The sequence below is a fragment of the Pan troglodytes genome, chromosome 8 (assembly GCF_028858775.2).
Source record: "Pan troglodytes isolate AG18354 chromosome 8, NHGRI_mPanTro3-v2.0_pri, whole genome shotgun sequence".
Classification (NCBI taxonomy): Eukaryota; Metazoa; Chordata; class Mammalia; order Primates; family Hominidae; genus Pan; species Pan troglodytes.
In genome coordinates, this window is record NC_072406.2 from 145,196,045 (window position 1) to 145,219,494 (window position 23,450).

Consider the following 23,450-nt stretch of genomic DNA (forward strand, 5'->3'; position numbering starts at 1 on the left):
CGGATTGACTAGTTAAAGCAGTGCTCGCGGAAGCAGCTTTCCCTAAGCCTCGCCCACCCGAGTGCCTGTCAGTTTTCCGTTGCCATAGCAACACCCGGGTGTTACCGCCCCCTTCTATGGCAATGACTCAATGACCCAAAAGTTACTACCCCTTCCCTAGAAATTTCTGCATAAATCGCCCCTTAATCTGCATGCGATTAAAAGCGGTATAAGTGTGACTGCAAAACTGCCCCAAGCGGCTGCTCTCTGCCTATGGGGCGGCCCCGCTGCAGGAGCAGTCAGGGAGCTGTGAGCTGTGGCACGGCCGCCTGAATAAAGCTCTTTCCTTCTACCTGCGGCTTGCCCTTGAATTCTCTCCAGGGTAAAGCCAAGAACCGTCGGGGCTCAGCCCCACTTGGGGGCTCCCCTGCCCCGCACCACCGAAGTCTTGGATGGGTAACTGGAAGATGTCATTGTGAATAGAAATATCCTTTCTCGATGAATTAGAAAATGAAACCAACTCCTGCATTAATTTTACACAAATGACATCAAGAGGGTTGAGAGAAGAAGGTGGCCGTCCCCAGCTCCGGGTCCCTGCCAGCCTTATGATAGTCTTCTAAGGCCATCTATTATTTCCTGAAATATTCATAGAAGTATGAAAAATTGAGCATGAGTGGTTTGCTTTGTGCTTCATTATTTATTAAGCTTGTGACTTATTTTTCTTTTGGCGAAGAGCTTCCTATCTTTTCCAAGAAAAAAAAAGTGGGCCAGAATAACAGCCCTCGTGTTTTCAGCTTGAAATTAAAAATTAGAAGACCTCTCTGTACAAAGTGAAACTGAATAAAGATGTTTACAAACGCAGATTGAAAGTGAAAAATGCAAGGGCCTTGGTGACTCATTTTAGGAATATATGTTTTCATCAAAGAACTCCCATAAGTTGACTCGGAGCCTGATTTGCATCTAGGGTTTCATCCTTGCTTCGTGGTGGACTGGCCGTCCCTTCATCCCTTCTATCCGTCCATTAACATCCCTCCCTCCATCTGTCCGTCAACATCCCTCCCTCCATCCATCCGTCTATCAACATTCCTCCCTCCCTCCATCTGTCCATCAACATCCCTCCCTCCATCCATCCGTCCATCAACATCCCTTCCTCCATCCATCCGTCCATCAACATCCCTCCCTCCATCCATCCGTCCATCAACATCCCTCCCTCCATCCATCCGTCCATCAACATCCCTCCCTCCCTCCATCCGTCTATCAACATTCCTCCCTCCCTCCATCTGTCCATCAAAATCCCTCCCTCCGTCTATCAACATTCCTCCCTCCCTCCATCTGTCCATCAACATCCCTCCCTCCATCCATCCGTCCATCAACATCCCTTCCTCCATCCATCCGTCCATCAACATCCCTCTCTCCATCCATCCATCCATCCATCAACATTCCTGGCACCTGCTCAGCATCGGGGGGGCGTCCCAGCCCTCACAGGGAGCAGGCACAGTAGGTACAGGTAGAGGCTCCCTGCCTGCTCAGCCCCAGGCCGCTCCTGAGAGCACCCCCAAAGCCACAGGTCACAGCACGTTGCCCCTGATTTTACCCCATTAGGAGAGGGAAGATGTGCCCAAGGGGACTGGTGAGCCACAGGGAGGCGGATTCCTGGGCTGCAGCTTAAAACAAGACACTTGTTCCCTCATGGTTCCGGAAGCCAGAGTCCAAGATTAAGGTGTAGGCCTGTGCTCCCTCAGAGCTGCTCGCTCCAGGGAGATCCCTCCTCGGCGCTTCTGCTTCTGGTGACTCCGGGTGTCCTCAGCATCGCCCAGCCCCACCTCCATCTTTGCAAGCCTCTCCTTTCTCCCATAAGGATGCCAGGCACTGGATTTCAGGCCCATACTAAATCCAAGATGATCTCATCATGATATCCTTAACTTTTTACATCTGCAAAGACCCTGTTTCCAAATTGGTCACGTTTGTAGGAACTAGGACTTAGGACTCGAACATATCTTTTGGGGAGACAAGATTCATCCCCCATGAGCATGGGTTCAGAGAGCAAGGGCTTTAGCACTACCGAGGTCTTAATCCAAGCTTCCTGTCAGGATTTAATAAAAGGGAGGCTGAACTGCCAGGGAGCTCAGAAATGCATGAGCAAGACACGAGCGTAGAGGAGGTTCCCGGGGTGCCTCCACCATCCAGGCTTGCAGCTGCAGGTGGAGAGGAGGCAAGGCTGTCTGCCCATTTCAGCCTCAGAACAGTCACAGTCCAGCAGCTGGGGGGCCTGTCCATGATGACCATTCTGCTCCGGAGCCTACACAGAGGGCACTATTCACCTTGCGGCCGCCTCCCTGCGCTCCAAGGATCAGCCTCACGATAAGGTCAGAAAGAACCTTGGCTTTAGGGTCTGTCCCGCGTGGCCACCAGTTCTGTATGTTAAAACCGATTTGCCTGCCATTTCTCTTCTTATCCCTCACACCCACCCACCCAGCCTGGGCCAGGCCTGGTTCTAGGGCGCGGCCAACAGTCGGGGACAAAATATTCATGGTTTCTGGGTTCGTGGTCAGGCAGTCTGGGTGGACACAAGCAAGTGCCACATAAAATAAACAACGGTGAGAACGGTTATGAGTCGCAATGACACTGTGAGGCAGTTTAACAGGCTCATCGGCGTGGCCTTAGGCCCTGCCCTCTGTGAGCCCAGGTCACCCCCAGGACGCCCAGCGGCTGCTGCGCCACCTCCCTCCTCCCACTGTGGCCAGGCCTGGCGGGCGGGTGCTGCCTGCCCGACACGCACACTTTGCCGGGGCAGGTCGGCGCCAGCGCCGTTGCCAGAAGAGCCTCACAAAGACGCGGCTGCCACCGTTTGGCGTCTTTGAAGACTGTTCAGCAGGTCTGAGGATGAGCTGCTCTGAGGGTTTTTCCCAACTTACCATTTTGATACAACGTCAAACATATGTAAAAGTCACAAGAATACGACAAGGAACTGCCATTAGAGCCTTAGGCGAATTCACCAACTGTTCCCACTTCCCCTCACCGGCGTCGCCGTTCCCACTTCTCACTGGTGTTACCTTCCTGCTGTTCCCACTTCTCACGGCGTTACCTTCCCGCCGTTCCCACTTCTCACTGGTGTTACCTTCCCTCTGTTCCCACTTCTCAACGGCGTTACCTTCCTGCCGTTCCCACTTCTCACTGGTGTTACCTTCCCTCTGTTCCCACTTCTCCTCAACGGCATTCCGTTCCCACTAATCCTCAACGGCGTTACCTTCGTGCCGTTCCCACTTCTCACTGGCGTTACCTTCCCTCTGTTCCCACTTCTCACTGGTGTTACCTTCCTGCTGTTCCCACTTCTCACGGCGTTACCTTCCCGCCGTTCCCACTTCTCAACGGCGTTACCTTCCTGCCGTTCCCACTTCTCACTGGTGTTACCTTCCCTCTGTTCCCACTTCTCCTCAACGGCGTTCCGTTCCCACTAATCCTCAACGGCGTTACCTTCGTGCCGTTCCCACTTCTCACTGGCGTTACCTTCCCTCTGTTCCCACTTCTCACTGGCGTTACCTTCCCTCTGTTCCCACTTCTCACTGGCGTTACCTTCCTTCTGTTCCTACTTCTCCTCATGCCATTACCTTCCTGCCATTCCCACTTCTCACGCATTACCTTCCTGCTGTTCCCAATTCTCTCTGGCGTTACCTTCCTGCTGTTCTGCCGTTCACGCATGTTTATATGTGTTTGCATGTTTGCGCATGTGTTTACATGTGTTTGCATGTGCCTGTGTCTGCATATGTGCATTTCCCTGAATCGACTGAGGGTGAGTTGAGAGTTGAAGAGATGACGCCATTTTACTGCTAAATACCTCAGCGTGTACTTCCTGACAAAGACACTTCTTTTCATTACCACAGTACAGCTGTCAAAATCAGGAAAGTTCACACCAATGAAATATCTAATCCAGAGTCCGTACTCAGATTTCATCAATTGTGCCTAAACATCCCTTTAGCTTTTTCCCACTACATCCTGGATCTAATCCAGGACCGCGGGCCTATGACCTTTTCAAAGTCCTAATTTCCATTCTTCTTCAACAGTTCTTGTAGCCCTTCTTTGTATTTCTTGACCTTGACATTTTTGTGAGTGTTTGTCAGCGACTTTGCAGAGTGCCCCTCAGTGTGGGTTGACGTTCAGATTTTCCATTTTATTCTAAGGTGGTTTTGGTAAATTGTATTATTCAAGGACTTTCCCCCATTTCATTGTAATTGCCAAATGTATTGGCATAAACTTGTTTATCATGTTCCCTGATTTCCCTTTTAGTGACTGTAGAATCTCTATACTTCCTCTTTCATTTCTGATATTGGCAATTTATGCTTTTCCCTCTTTATTTTTCTTTTATCTTGGTTGATCTGTTTTGTGTTTTTGTTTGTTTAAGACAGGATCTCACTCTGTCTCCTGGGCTGCAGTGCAGTGGTGCAATCATAGCTCACTGCAGCCTCAAACTCCTGGGCTCAAGTGATCCTCCTGCCTCAGTCTCCTGAATAGCTGGGACTACAGGCATGCAACACCACACCTGGCTACTTAAAGAAAATATTTTTTGGAGAGATGGGGTCTTGCTGTGTTGCCCAAGCTGGTCTTGAACTCCTGGCCTCAAGCAATCCTCCTGCCTTGGCCTCTGAAAGTGCTGGGATTACAGGTGTGAGCTTTGGTGCCAGGCCTCCTGATCAGTCTTATGGAGTCTGGCTCTGTCACCCAGGCTGGAGTACAATGGTGCAATCTCAGCTCACTGCAACCTCTGCCTCCCGGGTTCAAGCCATTCTCCTGCCTCAGCCTCCCGAGTAGCTGGAACTACAGGCATGCACCACCACACTCAGCTAGTTTTTTTATTATTATTATTTTTAGTAGAGACGGGGTTTCACCATGTTAGCCAGGATGGTCTCAATCTCCTGACCTCATAATCCGCCCCCCTTGGCCTCCCAAAGTGCTGGGATTACAGGCGTGAGCCACCATGCCCGGCCCTGATCGGTCTTATGATCAGTCTTATAAGTGAAATGGGAAAGGTTCCCTTGTTCCCCTTGCAGGGTGTGCGATGGGGGTGTGGCTTGCTTCTTCACTGCCCCGATGCTCAAACTAGCCAGGGGAGCATACAGACGAGCAGGCTGGGGGGCTCTGACCCCATGGCAGTGTCTAGGGGTGAATGTTTCCAGCTCCTGATGCTGCAGTGGACGTGTGCTACCATATGTTCTTACTTTGCCATCTATAGGTGGCTTATGTTCACCAGCTCAATTAGACCTTGTTGCAAGGACAGAGGGCGTTCCGTATCCAGGATTCTTGCCTTGGTGCACCGGAAGAATCGAATCAAACCTGGGCTTGGAGAATGACTGCAACGTTTTATTGCGTGGAGGTAGCTCCGGGGAAGTCAGAGGGGGATGGAGTGGGAAGGTTTTCCTCTGGAGTCAGGCCACTTGGCAGCCTGGTCTCTCCAACTGCCCTGGCCAAACTCCATGTCGTTCTGCCGATCAGTCGGTGTCCTTCTGGCGTGCTGGTGACTGTCGGAGCGTTGCTCACCACGTCCAGCTGCCCATGTGTTCCTCCACTGATGTGCTTCTCTTGATGTCCACCTGCCTGTGTGTCTGCCTGCTAGAGTCTCAGGGTTTTTATAGGCACAGGATGTGACAGGGGTGTGACAGGCCAGGGGAGGTCTTGGGAAATGCAACATTTAGGCAGGAAATTCCTGTCCTCACCTAGGTCCGTGGGGGTGGAGCCCTAGCCAGGGACCACACCCTCCTGTACCCAGCACTTCCCTTCCCCCTTCCCTATCATTTAAAGGGACCACACCCTTCCCCTCCCAGCACTTCCGTATCATAAGGATATACCAAGATTTTATTAATCTTTTTAAAGAACCGAATCCTGGATTTGCCAATTTGAACTTTTTTCTGTTTTCTATTTTGTTGACTTCTATTCTTATTTTTATTATTTTCTTAATTATATTTATTTTTGTTTAAATTTACTTACAGTTTTCCAGCTCTGGCTGTGACAATGTGGATTACTGGTGCCATTGTTAATTTTAGGTCCATTTGACTGGGCTAAGGGATGCCCAAGTAGCTGGTAAAAGATTGTTTCTGGGTGTGTTTCTGGAAGAGATCAGTGTTTGAATCCATAGACCGAGTCAAGAGGGTCTGCCCTCCCCAGTGTGGGCATCATGCAATCTGCCAAGGACCTGCATAGAACACAGACATGGAGGACAGGAAAACTCTCTCTGCTGGAGGTGGAACATCTCTCTTCTCCTGCCTTCAAACACTGGCCTCGGTGATTCTTGGGCCTTCAAACTTGAACTGAATTACACCGTGACCAGCTCTCCCTGTTCTCCAGCCTGCAGATGGCAGACCATGGGACTTCTCTGCCTTAATAATTATGTGTGCCAATTCCTATAATAGATTTTCTCTCTCTCCATCAATAATCAATCATGTATCCATCCATCCATCCATCCTTCCCTGTCTCTCTATCTTTCTATCTTTCTATCTATCATCTATCTATGTTATGTTTATCTAGAGAACCCTGACTAATAAAATTGGTTTTGAATTTCATTCTTTAAAGCAGTTAAATTAAAATGAAACAGAAAAGACATTTCTCGTATCTTCACTATCAATTTGAAATTTTTTTTAATCTCTCTGTTTTGACCCAGTTTATTCAGAAGCATTTTTCTTAATTGCCATGTATCTGGCAGGGCAGGAGACTTTCCTGGATATCTTACTGGCATTGATTTTTAATTTAATTCCACAGTGATCAGAGAACACACCATACAACTTCAATGTTTTGAAATTTATTGACACTTGATTTTGGCTCAACATATCAACTATTTTGGCAAGTTTTCAATGTGTACATGGAAAGAACGTGTATTCTGCAGTTATTAGGCGATGTGTTCTGTGAATGCCATTAGGTCAATGTGGATTATAGTGTTACTTAGATCTGTGTCCTTTCTGCTTGTTTTGTCTACTTGTTTTATCCATTAGTAAGGGAAGAGTGTGAAAATATCCAACTAGGTTTGTGAATTTGTATATTTCTCATTTTAATACTGTCAGTTTTTGCTTTATGTATTTTGAAGTGCTTTCATTAGGTGCATACACCTTTATGATTCTTATGTCTTACTAATACATTGACCCTCTATCTCTGGTAATACTCTTTGTCTTAAATCCGTTTTGTCTGATGTTGATATACTTACTCTGGGTTTTTAATGTTTTTGTTGGCACTTTAATCTTTTCTCATCCTTTTGCTTTCTCACTATGTCACTTTGCATTCAAAATATGTCTCTCCTATAAATAGCATATAGCTGGGTTTTGCTTTTTTATTTTTAAAACTTCAGTCCGATAACCTCTGCCTTTTAATTGGAGGAATTAGTTCATTTATACTTAATGTAATTATTGATAAGTTTGACTCTATGTCTATCATTCTGTTATTTGCTTCCCTTTGCATCCCTTCTATTTTTTATTCTCTGTTCCTTCCTTCCTGTCTTTTAAAGAGTTAATTAAATATATTTAATCTTCCTAGTGCTTTTTCACCTCTGCTTCTTTGCACAAGTATTTTAATGTCTGCTCTTAGTATTAGAATATACATGCTTAACTTTCCACAGTCTACTTAGAGTTAATATTGAGCCACTTCTCAAATGTGAGGACCTTACAACAGGGCAGCTCCATTTCCCACCCTGTCCTTTGTGCCATCGCTTCATATATTTTAAATCTACTTACATCACAAACTTCAAAATCTGTTATAATTTTTATTTGAAATAGTCATATGTCTTTTAAAGAATCAAGAGACTAAAAATACAATATTTTATATTTGCTTATGTACTTGCTGTGTCTGGTGTGCTTCATGTCGGGTTTGAAAATCCAGTTTCCATCTGGTGTCAGTTCCCTTCAGCCTAAAAACTTCCTTTACCGTATCTTAGAGCGAAAGTCTGCTGGTTACAAATTCTTTAAATTTTTACTTATCAGAAAATATTTCTATTTTGCCTTTATTTTTTAAAAGGCTGTATTTGCTGGATGTAGAATTTGGGGTTGAAGGGTCTTTCCTTCATCACCTTGAGGACATTGCTCTCTCTCCCGAGGGGAAGAAGTCGGCCATCATTCCTGTCATTGCTCTCCTTGGTGTGATTTGTCATTTCACCCTGGCTGCTCTAAAGATTTTTCTCTTTGTTTTTGGGTTTTAGGAGTCTGGTGATGATGTGCAGTTATCATGTGTAGTGTTTATTCTGCTTTGGATTTGCTGGGCTTCTTTAATCTATAAATATATGTTTTCATAAAACTTAGGGCCGTTATTTCTTTAAAAATGTTTCCACCTCATTGTCTTTCTTCTCTACTTCTGGGACTCCAAATACACGTGTGTTAGACACTTATATTGTTAAACTCCATTTATTTTTTAAAATCGTTTTTTCTCTCTGTTCTTCAAATTGAATAATTTCTATTGGTCGGGTTTGGAGTTGCTGATACATCACTGGGGGTCCCAGGTGTGCAGGGGCAAGGGCTGAGCTGGAGTTGGGGCTCCAGTCAGGATGATGACTAAACCTCATTCCAGATGGGTTCACTCATGGGAGCCGGCGGGATCCCTTTCAGCTCCCATTTGCAGTCAGGGCTCTTTGCTGCAGAAGCACCTGGGTGTCATCCATGCCAGTCATCCTGGGACGAAGTGAGTGGTGGCCACTGTGCCATGAGTGGTGCATCCTGCTGCCTGGGGTGGGCACGACACCCACCGCTCAGCCCCCATGGGGCCTCAGCCCCCAAGGCACCCACGCTCCTCTGTGAGGGTCACCCAGCCTGCATGGCATCGTTAGGCTGCCCCAGGAAGGGGCAGGGTGCCCTCAGAGCAGGGACCCCTGGAGTGGCCAGCAGCAGCACTGGGGGACTGACCAGGGCGGGTCGGTGCTCATGGCAACCACTAGTACCCGATGGCTCCCTCCATGCTCAGGAGGAGGGAGGAGCTCTGCCCGGCTGAGAACAGCCTGACTCTGTTGCACATACCACAATTCCAGGGTCAGGACGCCTCCTCCCCACTAGCTGTGCTGACCTGGGAGCAGCAGGTTCGGCCCTCACCCCAGGTAGGATGTGCCCCCTCCTTGATATGCCCACTTCAGCGAATCACATGTGGCCTGAGGGCTCTGCTCAAGGGCCCTAGCCAGGAAACAGCCTGCTGGGAGGCCAAGCAGGTGCCCCCACACCTGTGGTGGACATTGACTCCCTCCAGGCGGTGGCTGAGGGCAGCCCCAGCCAAGTCTGTGCCAGCCGAGGCTGCTGGGGACCCTTCCTCTCCCCCTTCCCTGTTCTGTTCTTCCTTCCCACCCTTCCTCCTCCCTCCCTCCTTTTCTTTTTTTGGGTTTCACCTTAGACTAAGTAAACACACTGGCCTGAATTATGTAAGCCCCTCTTGCAGCCTGGGCAGATACATTTAAAAATAAAACTTGTCAGGTGTTGTTACCTTCCAGCCTCCTCAAAGCTGAGCTGTCCAATCTCAGGACTATTTACAGCCACACCAGCAGCAGTGCTGACTCGGCACCACAGGCGCGGCCTCTTGTGGGGAAGGAGCAGGGACCCTCCACCGTGCTTGGTTTCTTTCCCCACCTTCCTCTCGGCGGGGCTGGGAGTGGGGTGATTTGGAAACACTCAGAGGGTTTAGACATGAATGAGTCAGGTCGAATTCCCCACTCTGGACAGCGAGTCCAGGCACTGCCTGGCGGTCTGGTTGGGGTTCCTGGGGGGAGGTTCAGAGCAGGGTATGGCAGGAGCAAGACCCGGGTGTCTTGCGTCCCCGAAAGGAGCAAGAGGAGGCAGCAGGAAACCCGGACGGCGCTGAGCGGAGGCCTGGGCGCACGTCCTGGAGGAAGAGGCATCGTTACCAGGAGTGCCCGAGGCACAGTGCACAGATGGGCTGGTACAGGGTCCTGGGAGCACTGCGGGACCGGGCAGGGCTCTGCTGAGCCTCAGGAGAGGGAGGGCGCTGGTTCCCGCATCCTGTCCCCCTCCCCTGGTGATCTGCCAAGGGGAGCAGCCCAGGGAGGGGGAGCTGGGAGTCAGGGAGCGCTGTCCTTCATGAGTACAAATCCAAATCCCAGGCCGGCTCCCCAGGAGCATAGGCTGCAAGGACAGGGCACCAGTTGTTTATTTGGGTCAGGACTCAGGGGAGGGGGAAGTTCACCCCAGGAGCAGAGCTGTCCACCCACTTGGTCCCTGGATCCCCCAGGTCCTGGAGGGCCTGACCTCAAGGAACTGACTCTGCCTGGGCTGGTAGGGCTCTGACCCCTGGCTCCCGTGCGGCCAGAGACTGCCAAACACGAGTGAGAGGCGGTTTAATTGTCTGCTGTGGTCTTAAAAACCAGGAGGCCCAGAGTCGCAGCAATCGGCCGTGCTTCTTTAGAGGCCCCTCCCTCCGCCTCCCACAGGGCAGCCACTCCAGCACCCCTTTCAGGTTCTTCCCCAGCCCAGGCCCTGCTCCCTGGCCCTCCCTCTTGCTACTGGTTCCCGACACTCACGTTCCTCCCACGGGACCACGACTGAGACAGCACATGAGGGCCCACTGTGAGTATCTGGGGCCCGTTTTATGCACAGAGAGCCCGGCACTCGCCATCAGATCCGTCTCCTACCTGCTCTAAGCCACACTGCCCTCCTGCCAGGCTGGTAGGGTCTCTGGGGCCGGGCTGGGTAGACGGGGCTGCGCAGCTGGAGACGTGCCCACCTCCCTGCCTGTGACCCCAGCCAGGTGCCCTGACTCAGGCACTGGCGGCCAGTCCTGAGGTTGCTCAGCACAGCCCCTCCCTCACCGCTGCCCCCAAGCCATCGCTTGCCAGAGGCCGGCTTGCTATCCTCATGGCTCTGGGAAGTCACTTCGGAGAAACTGACCTCTGAGTGGGAAAGTGACTCACTCGCCGAGGTTCAGGACGGACTCAGCGGCAAGGGCGTCTTGGAGGGAGGTCCCGAGTGTCAGGGTTCTCCTCTCATCTCCTCCCATCCAGCACCAGGTACTGAAGTTGCCTGCCTCTTCCCTCATGTCAGGGACAGCCCCGTCCCCCAGCACCCAAGGATGACAGTATGTCCTGATAGCCAGCGAGGCCCACATCCCACACCTGGCCACACGCACCAGCGTGGCCTCCAGGAGAGGGTGTGAGGTCTCCTCCAGCTGTCCACGGTGGGCCCAGACATAGGATCTTCCCCTGTGGGGAGGACGGGGGGCAACCCACCCTGGGGAGAGGGGTGAGCCACCCACAGAGAATGAGGCTAGGCCCACTTGGGCCTGAGGGCATGGCCTGCACCCAGCTGGGCAGGCTGGGCAGGGGCAGACTGGATGGGAATGGGAGCTGAGGCTGCCCTGGAGGGGTTGGAGCTGTGCCCACTGGGGATGGATGGACACCCCTGGATGACGGACACCCCTGGTCAGCCAGTGGCCCAGCTCATGCCCCTGTTCAGAGGCCCAGCCCAGCCCAGCACACACAAAGCCAGGCGTCAGGGCTCAGGCACAGAGCACGGCCATGGCCAGATGTCCCCGGGCCCCTCTGGGGAGTGTGCAGGGGCCGCCCGGGGTGGGCTCTGGCTGCCGGGTCCTGCCTCGGTGCTGAGGATATCAGCCCAGGTCCCCATTGCCCTTGACCCAGGGGGCTGACACCCCCCAGTGCAGAAAGAATGGCCCAAGGGGGTTGGCGGGGGTGCTCCATGGAGAAGGGGCTATCTGAGCCCCTCAGGCACCCTCTGCCAGCCATGCCTGCCCTGAGCGGCTGCCCTGCAGCACCTGGACTGTCTCTTTGGGATGGGCCTCAGTCCCTCTCCCCAGGGGATTTGCTGTACAGCCCCACAGGGACGCCCAAGGGATCGCTATCTTGGTGGCTGGAGGAAGAAGACACGTGTGGCAGTGGCCATGTGGTCTTGTTGGGAGTGGCCACCTGCCCTCCTGGGGTCTCCAGGCCAGAGGCCAGGCCACAGGCCAACCAAGGACAGCCTGGCCATCTGGCCCTAGCCAGGCTGGACCTCCTGTGTGGATTCTGAAATCCACCGGCTTCCCAGGGTTGTCAACCCCTGGGCTCTCGCTCCTGTGGGGATGGGTGTTTCCCTCTCTGGCGAGATATTTCCAAATTCAGAGGCTGTGATGTGATGGCTCGGGTCCTGTGGTGCCGGGCTGTGCCTTCCAGAGGCGCCAGCTTCAGGCTGTGACTGGTGACGAGAATCTAGGTCAGCCCACGCCACTCACAGCCTCCTTCCAGCGTGGCATCGTCCCAGCCTCAGTCCACACACAGCTCCCCCAAAACCCTGCAGCGCCATTTCTGTTCTGGTTCCAGGTGGGCTCTGCCGCTGCCTGTGAGATGAGACCAGATCCTCGCCACCCGCACCTGCCTCTCCCCCACTCGCCCTGCGCGGGACAGGTGGACACCGTCCACACCTACCTCTCCCCCACTCACCCTGCCTGGGAGAGGTGGACACTGTCTGCACCTGCCTCTCCCCAACGCGCCCTGCCCGGGAGAGGTGGATGCTGCCCGCACCTGCCTCTCCCCCACTCTCCCTGCCTGGGAGAGATGGATGCTGCCTGTGCCTGCCTCTCCCCGACTTGCCCTGCCCAGGAGAGGTGGATACCAAGCATGCCCTTGGCAACTTGCTGCCCACACACGGTGCGGTCCAGGCTGCGGCGTCACAGCCCTGGAGCCTGCTGGGAGTGCACAGCCCAATAGCCACCCCAGCCCCTCTTCGAGGGCAGATTCCCATCAGCCTGAGCTGCTTGCAGGATGAGTACAGGGGTGAGCGTGAAACCAAGTTTCTAGCCAGTAGGATGGGACCGGCAGTCCACTAGCAGCCTTGGGAAAAGGCTCCCTTCATAGGGACAGCAGGAAGGGATGGTCCTACAGCGTCAGGCCCACACCAGACACCAGAGCTGCCCTGAGGGAAAGGTGCTGTGGGGAACGGGCTGAGGGCCAGACAGCGCCAGGCCACTGATGGGCAGATGAGGACTGGCTCCTCCCACCAAAGCAGGCAGGTTAGGGCTCAGCTGCTCCCGGCTGAACCACCCAGTCTCAACATCAGTAATGCCCAGCACCTCCTGCTGGGTCTTCAGGGTTGGTCTCAGGGTTCATTCCAGAGCTGAAAATCAACAAGTCAACACGTGTTGTTCCTCAGGTCCCTCCGTAGGGCAGAGCCAGGAGCTGCGGAAATGCTCTTTGCCGAGGCCCCACCCAGATGCCCCACGGGGTGTCCCCTGGCTGAGTCCACAGGGAGGGTCAAGGCTGCCTCGGCCGTGTCTGCGGTGCACGTCCCCGGTGCAGGCTGTGTCTCCTCGCAGCCCCAACTGACTTCCTTTCCTTCCTGTGGTCTGCACTTCCACCGTCCTTACCCCCTCCTTATCCTCAGAGACACCTCCTGACACCCTCCTCCATGCTCTGCCCTGGTTGGGATGCCTCTTGGGCTGTTCCGGGCCCCAGGCTAGAGCCACTGCCTCTGTTTCTCTGGGTGAGTCCTTGCCCCGCTGCAGGAAACCTCCGCGTGCTGTCTAAGAAGTCGTGCAAACTGGCCAGGCCTGGAAGGGCTGAGGCATCCTTTCTCCCTGATGGATGGTTTGCGTGAGTATAAAATTCAAGGCTGGAAGCCAGATTCCTGTGGAATTTGGAAGGCCCGGCTCCACTGTCTTCCGGCTCCAGCGTTGTCGAGGCTACGTCTGACGTCTGTGCTGACTCTGATTCCCATGTGGGGACGGCCCTGGGGTCCTGCCGTCCTGGGACATCGCTCCGGCACCCCTACGCTGCTTCTTGAAATGTTTCTGTCGACTTCCCACCTCCCGGGAATTTGTTGAATCTTTTTTCTGTGAATGCCAGTTCTGTCTTCCTCACGGCTGGTTAATTCCCTTCTTCTCCTTAACTGTCATCACATGGGGTTAATGAGAGGAGGAGAGAAAACGTCTGTGGTTTTGTTTTCCTTCCTGGATTTCGAGGATGCGGATGCGTCCTTGGGGGAAAGGTGGGCTCGGGATCCAGGCATAGACCGTGCGGGGGCCTCTCCAGGAGCCAGCGTGGGGGAGTCCAGCGCAGCAGGGCCAGGGCCAGGTGGGGCAGAGTGAAGACACCAGGGTACCGCGGGGCCAGTGAGTTTGTTGCCTCAGCTGAGACAAAGTCTCAACAGGTCATAGTGTTCCTCTTCTGTGAGGTCTTTCCACGCACCAGGCCAGGGTGTCATCACCAGACCCCTCCGGTGCTGAAGGATCTCCCTGGAAAATAGATATTAATTGCTTTTCAATCAATGTATTCCATGCGTATCAATATATTCCATGCGTATTGATGAATTCCACATTTATCAATATATTCCATGTGTATCGATGCATTCCATGTGTATCAATATATTCCACGTGTATCAATGCATTCCACGTATATCAATGCATTCCACGTGTATCAATATATTCCACGTGTATCAGTATATTCCACGTGTATCAGTATATTCCAAGTGTATCAGTATATTCCATGTGTATCAATATATTCCATGTGTATCAATGCATTCCCTGTGTATCAGTGCATTCCACGTGTATCAATATATTCCACGTGTATCAATGCATTCCACGTGTATCAATGCATTCCACGTGTATCAATATATTGCACGTGTATCAGTATATTCCACATGTATCAGTATATTCCAAGTGTATCAGTATATTCCATGTGTATCAATATATTCTGTGTATCAATGCATTCCCTGTGTATCAATATATTCCATGTGTATCAATATATTCCGTGTATCAATGCATTCCCTGTGTATCAATATATTCCATGTGTATCAATATATTCCAATGTATCAGTATATTCCATGTGTATCAATATATTCCGTGTATCAATGCATTCCCTGTGTATCAATATATTCCATGTGTATCAATATATACATGTGTATCAATATATTCCACATGTATCAATATATTCCACGTGTATCAATATATTCCACGTGTATCAATATATTCCATGTGTATCAATATATTCCATGTGTATCAATGCATTCCACGTGTATCAATGCATTCCACGTGTATCAATGCATTCCACGTGTATCAATATATTCCACGTGTATCAATATATTCCATGTGTATCAATGCATTCCATGTGTATCAATATATTCCACGTGTATCAATGCATTCCACGTGTATTAATGCATTCCATGTGTATCAATATATTCCATGTGTATCAATATATTCCACGTGTATCAATATATTTCACATGTATCAATATATTCCACGTGTATCAATATATTCCGTGTGTATCAATATATTCCATGTGTATCAATATATTCCACGTGTATCAATATATTCCATGTGTATCAATGCATTCCATGTGTATCAATATATTCCATGTGTATCAATGCATTCCATGTGTATCAATATATTCCACGTGTATCAATATATTCCATGTGTATCAATATATTCCATGTGTATCAATATATTCCATGTGTATCAATGCATTCCATGTGTATCAATATGTTCCACGTGTATCAATGCATTCCATGTGTATCAATATATTCCATGTGCATTAGCTTTCTGTGGCTGCTGTAACAAATCAGCACCAACTTATGGCTGAAACAACAGTCACTGTCACTGTTTAGTTCTGGAGGCCAGATGCCTGACATGGGACTTGGTGCTGTGAGCCCCTCCTTCTGGGGGCTCCAGGGGAGAATCTGGGCCCCCCCAGCTCCTAGAGGCCACCCAAGTCCCTTGTCTCACAGACCCAGTCCACCTTTCAAGCCAGTATCTTCAAACTTCTTCAGCACCTTCGAGCCTCTCCCTGACTCTGATCCCTCACCTCCCCTCTCACTGGGACGGACCCTCGTGATTACTCTGGGCCTGCCTGGATGGCCGGGGATGACCTCCCCGTCTCAGGCCAGTGGGTGGGTAACCCTCACTCCCCCTGCAGTCTTGGGGATGACCTCCCCGTCTCAGGCCAGTGGGTGGGTAACCCTCACTCCCCCTACAGTCTTGGGGATGACCTCCCCGTCTCAGGCCAGTGGGTGGGTAACCCTCACTCCCCCTGCAGTCTTGGGGATGACCTCCCCGTCTCAGGCCAGTGGGTGGGTAACCCTCACTCCCCCTGCAGTCTTGGGGATGACCTCCCCGTCTCAGGCCAGCAGGTGGGTAACCCTCACTCCCCCTGCAGTCTTGGGGATGACCTCGCGTCCCAGGCAGTCTTGGCTCCCTTTGCCACATAACCTGATGCATACCCAGGTTCCCAGGATTAGTAGGTGGGCACCTTAGGGGCTGTTCTCTCTGAGGCCACACAGTAACGGCAGAGAGACCAGGCAGATACCCTCTTACCCTGGTGGTCGGAGGCGCGTTCATCAGCCAGGGATGGGTTGGCCTCGTGCGCGTGCCCTGCGCGGTGCTGATATCAGCCCAGCACGAGGTCTAGCATGTTCTGCCCGAAACACACGCCTCAGAAGAAAGCGCCGGGCAAACTGAAGGACGCGAAGCCGTGGGCCGGCCTGCCGAGATCCTGAAACGCAGGCAGAGCCGAGACGCTCTTCAGAGCACGGGTGTGTGGCGGCCGAACCCAGCACCTGACCCCGGGCTTAGTCTTGGACTTCTGGAAGAAACCGCGGAACTGGTGCAATCGGAGTGGAGCCCACGGGGTAGGTGTTGCCATTGAGCCAACGCTGGTTTCTGCTGTGAGTGATTTTGCTGCAGTTTTGTGTGCAGCGTCTTTTTCTCAGGAAATACTCACTGAAGTATTTAGCAGTAACAGGCATCTGTTGTGCTTGCAAGGAAGTTTCAGGTGGATCAGAAAGGTTAGCAGTGAAGGAATCTAGGTGAAGGGATGAGGGAGCTCGCTCTGCTATTTCTGCAACTTTTATTAACTCAGCAAAAGAGTTAAAAGACGAGTGCATGTTGGGATGAGGGGCCGGGGAAAATGCCCCCGCGGGTAAACAGCCCCGTCAGGGCAGGGGCTCTGTGAGTTCATTCGCTTGTTCACTAGAACATTCCTTGGCTGAAGTATTTACTGACGCTAACATCACAACAAAGAAGACAAGACAAGAGGATGCCACATACATCCTGATGGAGGCGCCTCCGACCAAAAGCAAAGAACCCGGATGTGCCCCAGCCTCGTTCCAACTAGCAGTTCCCACAGAGACGCGGGGCACGGAGACGTCCCACAGAGACGCGGGGCACGGAGACGTCCCCCCCAGAGACGCGGGGCACGGAGACGTCCCCCCCCAGAGACGCGGGGCACGGAGACGTCCCACAGAGACGCGGGGCACGGAGACGTCCCACAGAGACGCGGGGCACGGAGACGTCCACAGAGACGCGGGGCACGGAGACGTCCCCCCCAGAGACGCGGGGCACGGAGACGTCCCCCCCAGAGACGCGGGGCACGGAGACGTCCCACAGAGACGCGGGGCACGGAGACGTCCCACAGAGACGCGGGGCACGGAGACGTCCCCCCCAGAGACGCGGGGCACGGAGACGTCCCCCCCAGAGACGCGGGGCACGGAGACGTCCCCCCCAGAGACGCGGGGCACGGAGACGTCCCACAGAGACGCGGGGCACGGAGACGTCCCACAGAGACGCGGGGCACGGAGACGTCCCCCCCCAGAGACGCGGGGCACGGAGACGTCCCACAGAGACGCGGGGCACGGAGACGTCCCCCCCCAGAGACGCGGGGCACGGAGACGTCCCACAGAGACGCGGGGCACGGAGACGTCCCCCCCCAGAGACGCGGGGCACGGAGACGTCCCACAGAGACGCGGGGCACGGAGACGTCCCACAGAGACGCGGGGCACGGAGACGTCCCACAGAGACGCGGGGCACGGAGACGTCCCCCCCAGAGACGCGGGGCACGGAGACGTCCCCCCCAGAGACGCGGGGCACGGAGACGTCCCCCACAGAGACGCGGGGCACGGAGACGTCCCACAGAGACGCGGGGCACGGAGACGTCCCACAGAGATGCGGGGCACGGAGACGTCCCCCCCAGAGACGCGGGGCACGGAGACGTCCCACAGAGACGCGGGGCACGGAGACGTCCCCCCCAGAGACGCGGGGCACGGAGACGTCCCCCACAGAGACGCGGGGCACGGAGACGTCCCCCACAGAGACGCGGGGCACGGAGACGTCCCACAGAGACGCGGGGCACGGAGACGTCCCCCCCAGAGACGCGGGGCACGGAGACGTCCCACAGAGACGTGGGGCACGGAGACGTCCCACAGAGACGCGGGGCACGGAGACGTCCCACAGAGACGCGGGGCACGGAGACGTCCCACAGAGACGCGGGGCACGGAGACGTCCCACAGAGACGCGGGGCACGGAGACGTCCCCCCCAGAGACGCGGGGCACGGAGACGTCCCACAGAGACGTGGGGCACGGAGACGTCCCCCACAGAGACGCGGGGCACGGAGACGTCCCCCACAGAGACGCGGGGCACGGAGACGTCCCCCCCAGAGACGCGGGGCACGGAGACGTCCCCCCCAGAGACGCGGGGCACGGAGACGTCCCCCACAGAGACGCGGGGCACCCAGGGCAGCTACAGGATGTCCTCAGGCTGCACGCACGCTGGCCTCCACGGCACAGATGGCCCAGCAACTTTGATCAATTGCAAGGAAAAGCAGAAACGGAGCGGGCAGGATATCAAAAGAGGCATCAAAGACACATGCACTCTGTGGGATATTTTGACCCTGAGTTAAACAAATGAACCCCAGGTAGCAAAGGTAAACAATAAAATCGGACGTATGGGGCAGTTATCAATATGGATCCTTGCAGGACATCAGATGATATGGAGGGTGCACTGTTACTCACCTTAGGTGTGAGGATGGTACCGTGGTTATATATCTGAAAAGTGTCCACATCCTTTGGAGAAACATCCTGAAATATTTACAGATGGAATGATATCATGTCTGGGATTTGTTTTAAAATAATCCAATTTACTGTTACTGTCTTAGTTTGCTTTCTGTTGTTAAAACAGAATACCACCTATGGGTCATTTGCAAAGAAATGAGCTTATTTCTCACAGCTCTGGAGGCTTGGAAGGCCGAGAGCGTGGTGTCTACATCTGGGAGGGTGGCCCCGCCATGTAGACGGAAGGTGGGAGTGAGCAGAGGCACCAGGGCTGGACTCACTTCATGACCACTCCTTCCAGGAATAACACCGATCCACTTGTAAGGGCGCCACCCTCACGACCCAGTTACCTCTTTTTAGGCCCCCTCTCCCAACACTGTTGCATTTGGGATTAAGTTTCCGACACCTGAACTTTTCGAGGGACACACTCAGATCATAGCAAGGATGAAAAGCCAGATGGGCCTGGCGGAGGAGCTGGAAGCCACTGATGCTCGGTGAGCTCTGCAGCCCACTCTACTGTGCACGTGTGGGACTCTCCAAAAAACACGTGAGCAAGAACTTAGAGGAATACTTCTGGAGTGTGGTTGGATGTGAGGGTCCTTAATCCATGCTGATTAAGATGCTGATGTCTTAGTCAGCGCTGAGTGGAGACACTGGTGCTTGCAGAGGTGGTTGGAGCCCAGATGTACTAAGAAAGAAGAGGGGCCTCAGTGTCCTCACCTGCAAGCTGGGAATAACTACCCAGCCCTTCAGGGCCGTGTGAGGAGCTGCCGGAGCAGCAGGTGACAGCTGCCTCACTGTGAGTTTTCCTGGCAGCTCTCAGCCTGGGTACCAGGAAGGCACAGGTGTGCTGGAGGCTTCCTCACCTGCAGTCCTGCTCCAACACTGTCCATGATGCTCCCACCAATACGAAAGTTTTCTCTAGGATCCCAGGAAAGCTGTTTTCTTTTTTGTTGTTGTGTTTGCCAGGGCTGATTTTCAACTCCCTTTATTAATGTCTTTTTTCTTATTAATTTAGATTCTGCAGGTCAGTAGCGACACCATTTGATGTGATGTTTTGACATTTAATCAAAACTGGCAGGTTTTCTCCGGCGTCAAATGCATGGGGTCTTGTCAGAGAGCATGTTCGTGGGTTCATGATGAATTGCCCTCGTGACGGAGGGTCGCCCTGCGTGAACACTGGTTTCATAAGCTCTAAGGACTGTACCGGTCAAGACTGATGCACCCTTAGGGCTGGGATCCTGTGCTGGGCCCATGGTGAGTTCCATGAAGGGTTAATCTTTTCCAGTGCCCACAGGTGCTTTTCAGCCCAGCCCTGTCCTCTTGCGAATTCACCTCGTTGAGGTAACCTGAAGACCTGTGTGTCCTGGACTCGCTCTCCTGTGGACACAGGTGTCTTCACGGCATCTCTCACCCAATTTTGTGCCTGGACGTCCTGCCACTGACCATCACCACAGGGAGCACAAAGAGAAGGTGGAGGTTCTCCAGCCTCTCCGGCCTCCTGGTCTCCTGGGCAGCAGGTGCAGGAACAGATACGCTGGCCTGGGGGAGAGCATGAGTGTGGAAAGGAGAGCCTGCAGCTCTTAACAGCAGCGTGGGCTCCAGAGGGCAGTTACTGGTCAGCTCTCAAGATGCTTTGACCATAAACGGAATTGCCTGGCATTTGGGTTTAACTGCTCCGTCTTTGTGCAGCTTTTCCTACACACTTGAGAGGTTATAAGAGACACTTCACGCCAATTTATTGGATTTCAGCTTGCAGCCAACCCCAGCCAGTGACACTGTTTTTCTATTAAGGACCTGTGGGAATGAAGTCAACACTAAATAAACGCAGCCAACAGGAGTATGTCACGAAAGGAAATTCCAGAGTTCTGTCTCTAATGAGGAGGAGCAAGTGCCTGGCAAGTGCCCAGCAAGTACCTGGCGAGTGCCTGGTGAGAGCCCGGTGAGTGCCCGGTGAGTGCCTGCAAGTGCCCAGCGAGTGCCCGGCGAATGCCCAGTGAGTGCCCAGCGAGTGCCCGGTGAATGCCCAGCGAGTGCCCAGTGAGTGCCCGGTGAATGCCCAGTGAGTGCCCAGCGAGTGCCCGGTGAATGCCCAGTGAGTGCCCGGTGAGTGCCCGCAAGTGCCCAGCGAGTGCCTGGTGAATGCCCAGCGAGTGCCCAGCGAGTACCCGGTGAATGCCCGGCGAGTGCCCAGCGAGTGCCCAGTGAATGCCCAGCGAGTGCCCAGTGAGTGCCCGGTGAATGCCCAGTGAGTGCCCAGCGAGTGCCCGGTGAATGCCCAGCGAGTGCCCGGTGAATGCCCAGTGAGTGCCCGGTGAGTGCCCGCAAGTGCCCAGCGAGTGCCTGGTGAATGCCCAGCGAGTGCCCGGTGAATGCCCGGTGAGTGCCCAGCGAGTGCCCAGCGAGTGCCCAGTGAGTGCCCAGCGAATGGAGGCTCCTCGGGTAACACGCGTGGACCCAGGCACAATACAAAGTCAACCGCCCGGGGCTCTAGAGCAGGAGAAACAGGCAGATTCTGGAGGGAGAGTCAGAGCTAGAAGCAGCACCCGGCCCAGGCGAGGCTTCTGTGTGTGGCTTTGCCAGGAGGGCAGCACTGCCTGGGGTTAGTAAGACGCTGGCACAAAGTCACCACCTCTGGGTATGGAGAACACAGGTGAAGATACCTGGGACAGCCAGGGCTGCCAGTGTGTGAGTGTGTGAGGATCTGGGAAAGGAGGAAGCAGAGAAGTGGGAGAGCATGTTCTGTCCGCAACCCTTGCTCCAGTTTCCGGCTGACCCTGGAGCCATGCCAGTCTAGGCAGACGGACAGTTCTGAACAGAAACCGAGCTGCTGCCCACCAAGCTGCTGCTGCCAGCCCCTGTGGGAAACGCATCAGAGCCCAGAGGAGGGGCTCAGGGGTGCTCAGGGGGAGAAGGGGGCCGCTGTGGGCTGCCTGAGAAAAGCGACCACATCTGGGGCTGTGCTCCCGCCCGACAAGCCCAGTGGGAGCTTCTCAGAAACAAGGTGGGAAGCCTGCGCAATCCTCTCCACCGCGCTCGGGGCAGCGGGGACCAGGGCTTCCCCAGGCTGGGGCATGGCAAGGCGGGCGGTCGGGCAGCAGGACGCCCATGCCCTGCCCACCTGTCCCCACCTGTGTGAGCTGCTGGCCCTCCCCAACCAAGGCTGCCCTCCTACCAGCAGCACAAGAGGTTTGGACCAACGCGTGTGCGCTACTTTCTAGAGCAAAATTTCTTTGAACTGAGATTTTAGAACCCTGGTGGAAGCAGGAAATACACGATTTGCTTTTCACAGCTACGCGTTAATGAATAGGGCAGCCCACCTCCTGGTTTGCCCCAGAATGTCCCAGTTTCAGGCCTGAAAATCCCACGGAGCATCTCCCATCCTCACCCTCGGCCTGGAGGACAGAGGCGCGTCTGGCTGGCAGCCGTCAGGGCTTTGTCAAAGCGACGCTCAGATGGAGACAACGTCTCGTCAGGTGCCACGATGGGTCTGTGTTGTGCGAGCATGTTGCTTTAGGCTGCCTTAGGCCGCCCACCTGATTCTGTCATTCTGTTTCGGAACGGCCCTCTAGACGAGCTGCAGCTTCGAGGGTGGCTTTCGCACTCTGCTGTCAGTGGCTGAACGGCTTCATTGTGAAATGCTGAAGTGATTTGTATAAATCATGACCATGGATTAATGAGGTTCATTCCTCCCAAACCTTCAAGAAATTGTTACTGTTCCTGATGTATTTTATGGCAATTGGCTCCTGGAGAAGGGAGGGAGAGGCGGGTGTCTCTACCCCGTTTGCTATATTTTGTGGGGATTGTGGGGGGCCTGGCTGGCACCGTAGGGGGCTGGGTGCCCTGGGCTGTGAACTCCTGATGACAGGAGGCGCCTCCCTCCTCACCAGGCCTGGAATGAAACCCACGTGGGCAGTCCCACGAGCAACACGCCAGCGCCCCAAGGCTGGCCACGGGCAGGACGCAGAGACAGACGTGTCATTAGAGCATGGGCGCGGCGTGTCCGTGGCACGTGAGGCCCCGGGCCCTGCCTTTGCTTTCGGTCTCTGTGCACGCTGCCTCCTGACCTGATGGTCCAGTTGCCTGCGGAAGTGGGTCTGTGCACAGTGGACCTTTTAAAAGAGACACGAAACCTGGGAGGGCCTGGCCTTCCCTCTGTGCGCTGCTGCTGTTTGTCTTTTTCCTCAGCTTCCCGTTGTTCGATGGAGCAGACTCCAGGCAGCTGTCCTGTGAGCTCGACACAGCCAGGCTGGAGTTGGCAGAGGTGCAGATAGGGCGGTGATGCTGAGAGCCACGATGTCGTCATCGAAATGAAGTCAGGTGGACCCTCTGGACCCTCTGAGTTTCCAGCCTAGGAGCAGTGGCGTGTTCTGAGGATGGGCTTCCCCTCCTCCCACGCTCCAGCTCCCAGCGCCGCCTGTAACCCTCCTCCCACCCTCCAGCTCCCAGCGCCGCCTGTAACCCTCCTCCCACCCTCCAGCTCCCAGTGCCGCCTGTAACTGCGGCCCTCAGGGCAGTGGGTCTTCAGGCCTGGCTGGACACCCCAGCTTTGGGCTCGCTCAGGCGGCCGGTCCATGACACCGTCCTGGGCAGGCCTTTCATGGACACACACTGGCCTCACAGTCGTTCGGGGTCATCTGGTCTCACAGTCGTTCAGGGTGGCCTTGAGAATAGGTGGGTGGGGGCAGATAGGACATAGT

The 23,450-nt window shown here is 54.0% G+C and overlaps 2 long non-coding RNA genes across 2 annotated transcripts; one reads left to right on the plus strand and one right to left on the minus strand.

Moving 5' to 3' along the window:
• Positions 1-1,889: 1,889 nt before the first annotated feature.
• LOC129136162 (uncharacterized) lies at positions 1,890-3,021 on the minus strand. Its single transcript, XR_008537513.2, has 2 exons — positions 2,895-3,021; positions 1,890-2,393 (listed from the first exon to the last, which is right to left on the minus strand). It is a non-coding gene; the product is annotated as an uncharacterized LOC129136162 (long non-coding RNA).
• A 436-nt stretch (positions 3,022-3,457) lies between these two features.
• On the plus strand, positions 3,458-6,570 carry LOC107966883 (uncharacterized). Its single transcript, XR_001706942.4, has 3 exons — positions 3,458-3,769; positions 5,207-5,347; positions 5,961-6,570. It is a non-coding gene; the product is annotated as an uncharacterized LOC107966883 (long non-coding RNA).
• The last annotated feature ends 16,880 nt before the right edge of the window (positions 6,571-23,450 follow it).